This window comes from Eschscholzia californica, unplaced genomic scaffold, assembly GCF_041429995.1.
Source record: "Eschscholzia californica isolate CP2 unplaced genomic scaffold, dmEscCali1.0.p SCAF_4, whole genome shotgun sequence".
NCBI lineage: Eukaryota > Viridiplantae > Streptophyta > Magnoliopsida > Ranunculales > Papaveraceae > Eschscholzia > Eschscholzia californica.
The window spans coordinates 10,682,446-10,689,538 of record NW_028238461.1 but is presented as its reverse complement, the minus strand read 5'-3'; the positions used below and the strand labels follow the sequence as shown (position 1 = coordinate 10,689,538).

Genomic DNA, 7,093 nt, shown 5'->3' with positions numbered 1-7,093 from the left:
TATATACTTTCAACTCTATATGTTTTTGATGTAGAAACGCAGCGGAATTAAAAGAGATGAATAAACTAAGTAAGAACGATAAAAATAAAGATTAAATAACTCTAAATACTCAACTTTATTAAAACTTCAAAGGGGTTTTTCTCTCAATCTGAGAATAATGGACTAACTAGATATCCTTTTATAGGATTCTGGACTTTCCTAGATAGACTTGAATTAGACTTTCCTAAATAATTAAAATACTGCAACTGCCTAAATAACTAGACTCAAATCTGGACCTTTCCAATTATTGGAAATACTAAAATAACATAATTTCCTAAACCTATATTCTCTAATAATCATACTAAAATTGGGACTTCCTAAAACTACTCTCTATGGTCGGTCGACCCATGACCGGGTTCGGTCATGGAAAAAGTTTCCACGCCGGGTGCCCCTGCATCAGCATCCCCTTCTCCCAAGAGGTTCGTCCCAAACCGTTTGATGAAGAAAAATTGGATGTACCGACATAAGATGAATTTCACCAACGCGATTGGCAGCGCCCACTTCGACCGAAGGTTGCCTTGGAAGTGATGGATACTAACATGTAAGAATTTGCCAACCTCATACGCAACTTCATATGCCAATGATTCTCGCGAAATTATCTTGACTGAATGAAGAATGTTCATCTCGCCATCTTCATAAAATTCGTCGTCAAGAGCCAACGTAAAAACGTAATCGAGTGCAATTAAGTTTTCGAGGTTGAAACGTGTAGCGTTGATATGAAACTCAAAATTTACTTTCCCACGTTCAGCTTCATGTAGTTTATATACTCTAACTCGATCAGTACTTGGAAATTGAGTGACTTCCCGAACCAACATCTGACAAGAATTAATATCGTCGGAGGAAGTTTTCCACTGTGCAAAAGGTAATGAAACAAGAATACCTAACTCAATGATCTTTCTAAGGGACATTGCATCAAGAAGTTTCTTTGCCTCTTCTAAATTACCCTCCTTTCCAAACCCATACATAGGATGATAATAAGTTACAGCATTAGGTTTAACTCCCTTCGGTAACATTCCTTCAAACAATGAATTAGCCTCAGAAGATCTTAGAAGTTTACATAAACTTTGAGTCATACGGTTAGAAATACCAACATTTGGATGAAACTTCTGTGTTTCCATGATTGCTAATACTTTCCTAATATCAACATATTTTTCTTCTTTATAGAAACCAGCAAGAAGAGTTCCACAAGAAATACCATTAGGTATACACCAATTTCTTTCCATTTTAGATAGAAATGAATAAACAGGAGGAGAAGAACCAGATTCACAAAAATCTTTCATAACAGTATTATAAGTATCAATATCAGGTGTAATTTTATAAGTTTTTGGGAATTCAAGAAGAATTTGATTTACCTTATTGAGCTTCGTAGCAACCATACAAGCAGAAAGAGGATCATTGAGGGTTTTTGTTGATATAGAAAAATCTAAATCCTCCATTTGTTGAAATGTCTTGGTTCCATTTCCAACATTCGCATTTGATTGTCTCCTTAAAATTTCATCTCTATCTTCAGGAAACTGATAAGGTCGACCATTATTGAACTCCCCATTACCTCTATCTTCCGTCTTATCAAAACCAGGTGGATCTCTCCTTGGTTCAAGCACTAGGTGTGAACTCTCAAAATGTTGTCTTCCATACCCTTTTTCACTTCCAACTCCTCTTCCTTGATCATGAAACAAGTTATTGTGTCCTGCAGAGCTTTGGGAATTCATAGTGTGATTATCAAGTTCCCGATTTTGTGAAAAATTAGGTCGGATTTCATCAAAAAGTGGGCTTCCACTTAATCCGAACACTTCCCGATCCCTTTGAAGCCATAATTGAGTGTCCCGACCTAGTCTATTAACTGACAAATTATGATTTGGTAAACCCTCACGATTTCTAGAATCGCTAGGTACAGATCCAAACATCATCATACACTTTTCCTCTTGTTGTTGTTGTTGTTTCTGCTGAGGATGAAGCTGGTGAATATGTTGTTGATGCTGATAACTAGAATTACCAGTGATAGATGGATACCGAAAAACCCTAATCGATATAGTTCATCAGGGGTACGAGGAAAATCTGAAGGAGGGGGTGGTGATAAACCAGGGTGCAGCTGAGAATAGTTATGATTATTACTGGTTTGATTAGATAACCAATGAGTAATAGGTGGATGTGAAATCTGTCCATTCCATTGCCAAGACGGGAAGTGAACGCTAGGGGTTGTTGTTGCTTCGTCTAGGGTTTGGTAGGGTGGTAATGGTCGAATACCTATAGCTTCAACTTCTTCGTACGCTTCTTTTTCTTCTTGTTCTTCTTCTTCGTCGACTTGAACATCGTTGTGAGCGTCTTCTTCAACTTCTTTGTGTTCTTCTCTTTCTTCTTCCTTATTGAAAGATAAAATAGACGATGAATATGGTTGACGTATTATTGTTTTGATGTCGTTCACCACATGTTGAACCTTAACTAAATCGGGTATTAGCGATGGAACTGTTTCGAAAAAAGACGGTTGTGGTTGTTGTGGTGGTGAATAGGAAAGAGAAGATGATTGTGTTGGTGGTGGAGGTGAATACGGTTGTATAAGAGGTGGTGAATACGGTGCCGGTGTAAAATAAGAGTACGAAGGTTGCGGTGGTGGTGGTGATTGTGGTGAATAATAAGTGTATGAAGGTAGAGGTGGTGAAAACGGTTGTGAATAATAAGAGTACGGAGGTGGTGTATAAGAAGAATATGGATGTGAAGCTGTATAAGACAATGGTGGGGGTGGTGACGGTGATGATGAATACGGTTGTGGAGGGGTTTCTCGTTCGATTTCTCCCGGATTCCAATGATAATTGTACGAGTCGTTATTCGCATATAAACATGATGAACATGAGCATTGATTCGTTATCTCTTGATGAGTATAATTTGATTGAATATAATCATCGTGACGAATATAATACGATTGATACTGATGTAACTGGGCTGGAAAAAAATTTCCAGAATCATTAGCCAAAAACTTTGGTGGCTCTGAATACCACATGATGTAGAAACGCAGCGGAATTAAAAGAGATGAATAAACTAAGTAAGAACGATAAAAATAAAGATTAAATAACTCTAAATACTCAACTTTATTAAAACTTCAAAGGGGTTTTTCTCTCAATCTGAGAATAATGGACTAACTAGATATCCTTTTATAGGATTCTGGACTTTCCTAGATAGACTTGAATTAGACTTTCCTAAATAATTAAAATACTGCAACTGCCTAAATAACTAGACTCAAATCTGGACCTTTATAATTATTGGAAATACTAAAATAACATAATTTCCTAAACCTATATTCTCTAATAATCATACTAAAATTGGGACTTCCTAAAACTACTCTCTATGGTCGGTTGACCCATGACCGGGTTCGGTCATGGAAAAAGTCTCCACGCCGGGTGCCCCTGCATCAGTTTTTAACCGATCTATTACTAAACCAATAAATACTTTCTTCTATACTTTGGATGTTGTTTCATTTTGTTGTAGATGAATACTATAAATTTCGCGAGTTTATATTATGATTAAAAATGTATCTTCCTAGATCTAAAATATTTTAAATTCAGGGCCACTTAATTTTATTGACATAGGCCAATAACTATCTTTTTGGGATTCAACTTTTAGGTTTGGGTTATTTCCCAAATAGCCCCCAACTTTGTGACCAGCTTCCTGCCTGACCCCCTACTTTAGCAATAATTCTCGTATGGTACCCCCTAAGATGATGTAACAGAGAGGGAAAATGAGATGGAGGAGAGAGATCGAGTAACGGAATGTTAAAGATAACGGAAAAAGGGGATCATACGTGAATTATTGCTAAAGTAGGGGGCCAGGCAGGAAGCTGGTCACAAAGTTGGGGCCCATTTGGGAAATAACCCAAACCTAAAAGTTGAATCCCAAAAAGATAGTTATTGGCCTATGTCAATAAATGAGGGATTTTACTTCTAATTAGGGAAAAGCTAAATAGAAAGGGAATAGGAAGAGGAGAAAGAGATTAAAGTCAATACAATAAAGTGGGTTTTTTCTTTCGATTGCATCGGAATACCTTGATTAGAATGGAAAAACTATATGAAACTATTGTTTTTAATGTTACAGAAATCTTACCTTCTCAGAAAAAAAAAACTTTGAATGATCTACACTCTTCCAATCAATTTTCCAAATGATACAAACAATATTTTTCCAAACAGCCGACGTATGGGGGAAAACAGAAAAGTTTCCGGAGAAGACAGTGGAAAACCCAAAAAACTAAAACCAAACACACCTCATAAGTCGCCGCCCGGATGTCGCCGGCGACGACCGATGACTTCATCATCTGTATCTCTCTCTCTCTCTCTTCTGCCTTTCTCTCTTCACCCTCTCTTTCTTCTCTCTCTTCTTTTTCTCTCTTTCTTCTATCTCCGGCGAAGGGGAGCAATCCCTTCGCCGGAGCAAACCAGACGAGTAGATCTGGTTTGAAGATCAAACCAAATCTACTCGTCTGGTTTGATTTCCAGACGAGTCTGGTTTGAAGAGCAAACCAAACCTCCGGCGAAGGGGCTTCGCCGGAGATGAAGAGGACGGAAAAAAAAATTGTCGCCGAAAATAGAAGGTCGCCGGAAATGGAGGGTCGCCGAAAATGGTGGTAATAGGTGGAAGAGAGAAGAAGATGAAAAGTATTAGGTTTTGGTTGTTTGGGAGAAACAAAAAATTGTAATTTTTTTTGTTTCCACCCAAAATTTCATACCCCGAAAAATTTCTTTATTTCTCCGGAACACCGGCCTTCCCAAAATTAATCCCTATAAAACTTTTTTTTTTTTTTAATGAAGAAATCCCTATAAAACTTAAAGTGGGTGGAAAATCATTTTTTTTTTTTTGGACAAAAACGCATACCTCCATATGTATCAAAATACTATTGGAACAGCATAATAGGTGGAAATTGCATGTGCAACCAACCAATTAACTTACTCAAAAATATCTCCAGATTACACAATTTGTACTTAGTATGAGTGCCTACAACCATTAGTCCGGGGGCTTTTAGCACCTCCCTCACATCTCCTTCTATATATATTGGTATGGGGAACCTCGCATTCATCATATCAACATTCATTGATAAGTTTTTTTTTTTTTGATGAAGAACATTCATTGATAAGTTAGAAGATTAAATTTGAGTAAATTATGAAGGTTCAAATAACATCAAAGGACGTAATCAAACCATCTCATCCAACTCCCAATCACCTCAAATCCTTCAAACTCTCACTTCTTGATCAACTTGCTCCTCCCGTATATGTTCCTATTATTTTCTTTTATTCAATCAACACTCTCAACCAAGATCGTCCCATCGAAAAAAGTCGTCTAAAAGAATCTCTATCACAAACCTTGACCCATTTTTACCCTTTAGCAGGGAGAATCAAACCAGATTTTTCTATTGATTGCAACGACGATGGAGTTGATTATTTTGAAGCTAACATAAGTTGTAAGCTAACCGAAGTTATCGAACAACCAGATGTTGATGTTCTGGAACAGTTTTTTCCATGTGATTCGCATGGTACTTCGACGAATTTAGAGATTGGTTCTAGTTTAGAACCGGTTCTTTTGGTCCAAGTCAATGTCTTTGAATGTGGAGGAATAGCCATTGCTTTGAGGCTTTCTCATCAAATTGCTGATGCCTCTTCACTGAGCACATTTATCAATGCATGGGCTGTTACATGTCTTGGTGGGTCGACCCTACCCGTTGATCGTAAATTCTTTGAATTCGTATCTCTATTTCCGCCTATGGATCTTTCTGGATTAAACAAATCTACATGGATTGCAAAAGAAAAGCTCGTAACAAAGAGGTGTGTTTTCGACCCAACAAGAATTATAGACACTAGCTCTAGTAATAACTCATGTGTAAATAACGCTACCGGTTTTGAGACTGTGTCAGCTTTCATTTGGAATCGTTTTATGAAAATAAACCGGGCCAAGAAAGAATCCGATCTAAGATCCTATGTAGCTATAATTGCTGTGAACTTAAGAGGAAGATTAATACCACCACTGTCAAAACAATCTTTTGGCAATAACTTGGTTGCAGCGAAAACAGAACATTTGACAGACGAGATTCAAAATGAGGACAAAATAGATCTGGTAAGTAAGATACGGAATGCAATAAGAAAAGTCGACAACAAATTCGTAAAAGAACTTGAAGATACTTACGTAAATTTCATCAAAACGTACACCGAGAATTTGAAAGATGATGAAATTGGAATGGTAAAATTAAACTTTAGTAGTTGGTGTAAATTTCCATATTATGAAGTAGATTTTGGTTGGGGAAAACCAACATGGGTAACTACTATTGGTTTACCATTCAAGAATACTGTTATTTTCTTGGATACAAGAAAAGGTGATGCAATTGAAGCATGGTTGAACATGAGTGAAGAAGACATGTTTGACTTCGAAAATGATCCCGAAATTCTTGCATTTTCTGAAAAGACTAATCCACAAGTTGATTAAAAAAAAATTAAATTCCTTTCGCCATTTTTATTTAAATGATATATTGTGTACGTATGCAGCATCGATTATTATGTTAAGAAATTAAAACTAAACTCCTGTCCAACTAAAATATTTCTACGAATAAATATATATTTGGTTCATGTTAGTAGCAAAAATCAATTAACATTAATCACAAGTAAAATAAAATAAGCATTAATGCAATGGTATGAGATATATATCATGCAAGGGTGTTAAGAAAAATAACATAATTAATTTGTTCAGGAATACGGAGATAAAATATGTGAATGTAAAAGCAGACACATCAAGATTATTTAACGTGACAAAAAAAACCCTCCAAACTAGAAGGTGAAATAACCACGGGATCTACTCCAAAAATCTTCCACTATGATCAAATGATGGGTTACACAATTCTTCACCAAACCTATTGTGAGAGGGTATAGGCGGTTTGAGAAAGATGCAATTGGCAGTTTATGGCAATTGGCGGTTTAGATTGGTTTCAATTTGAGTTTCTAATTGGTTTAATTTTTTGGTTTCTAAAAAAGTTAGAAACCCCCTATTATGGACGGTGGACAAAAGCTATATATAGGGGGTTTAGTAT

General features: G+C 36.5%; 1 pseudogene across 1 annotated transcript; it reads left to right on the top strand.

The window, feature by feature from the left end:
* The first annotated feature begins 5,097 nt into the window (after positions 1 to 5,097).
* Positions 5,098 to 6,635, top strand: LOC147542586 (stemmadenine O-acetyltransferase pseudogene; annotated as a pseudogene). Its single transcript, XR_015223907.1, has one exon. The product of XR_015223907.1 is annotated as a stemmadenine O-acetyltransferase pseudogene (transcript).
* Positions 6,636 to 7,093: the final 458 nt, after the last annotated feature.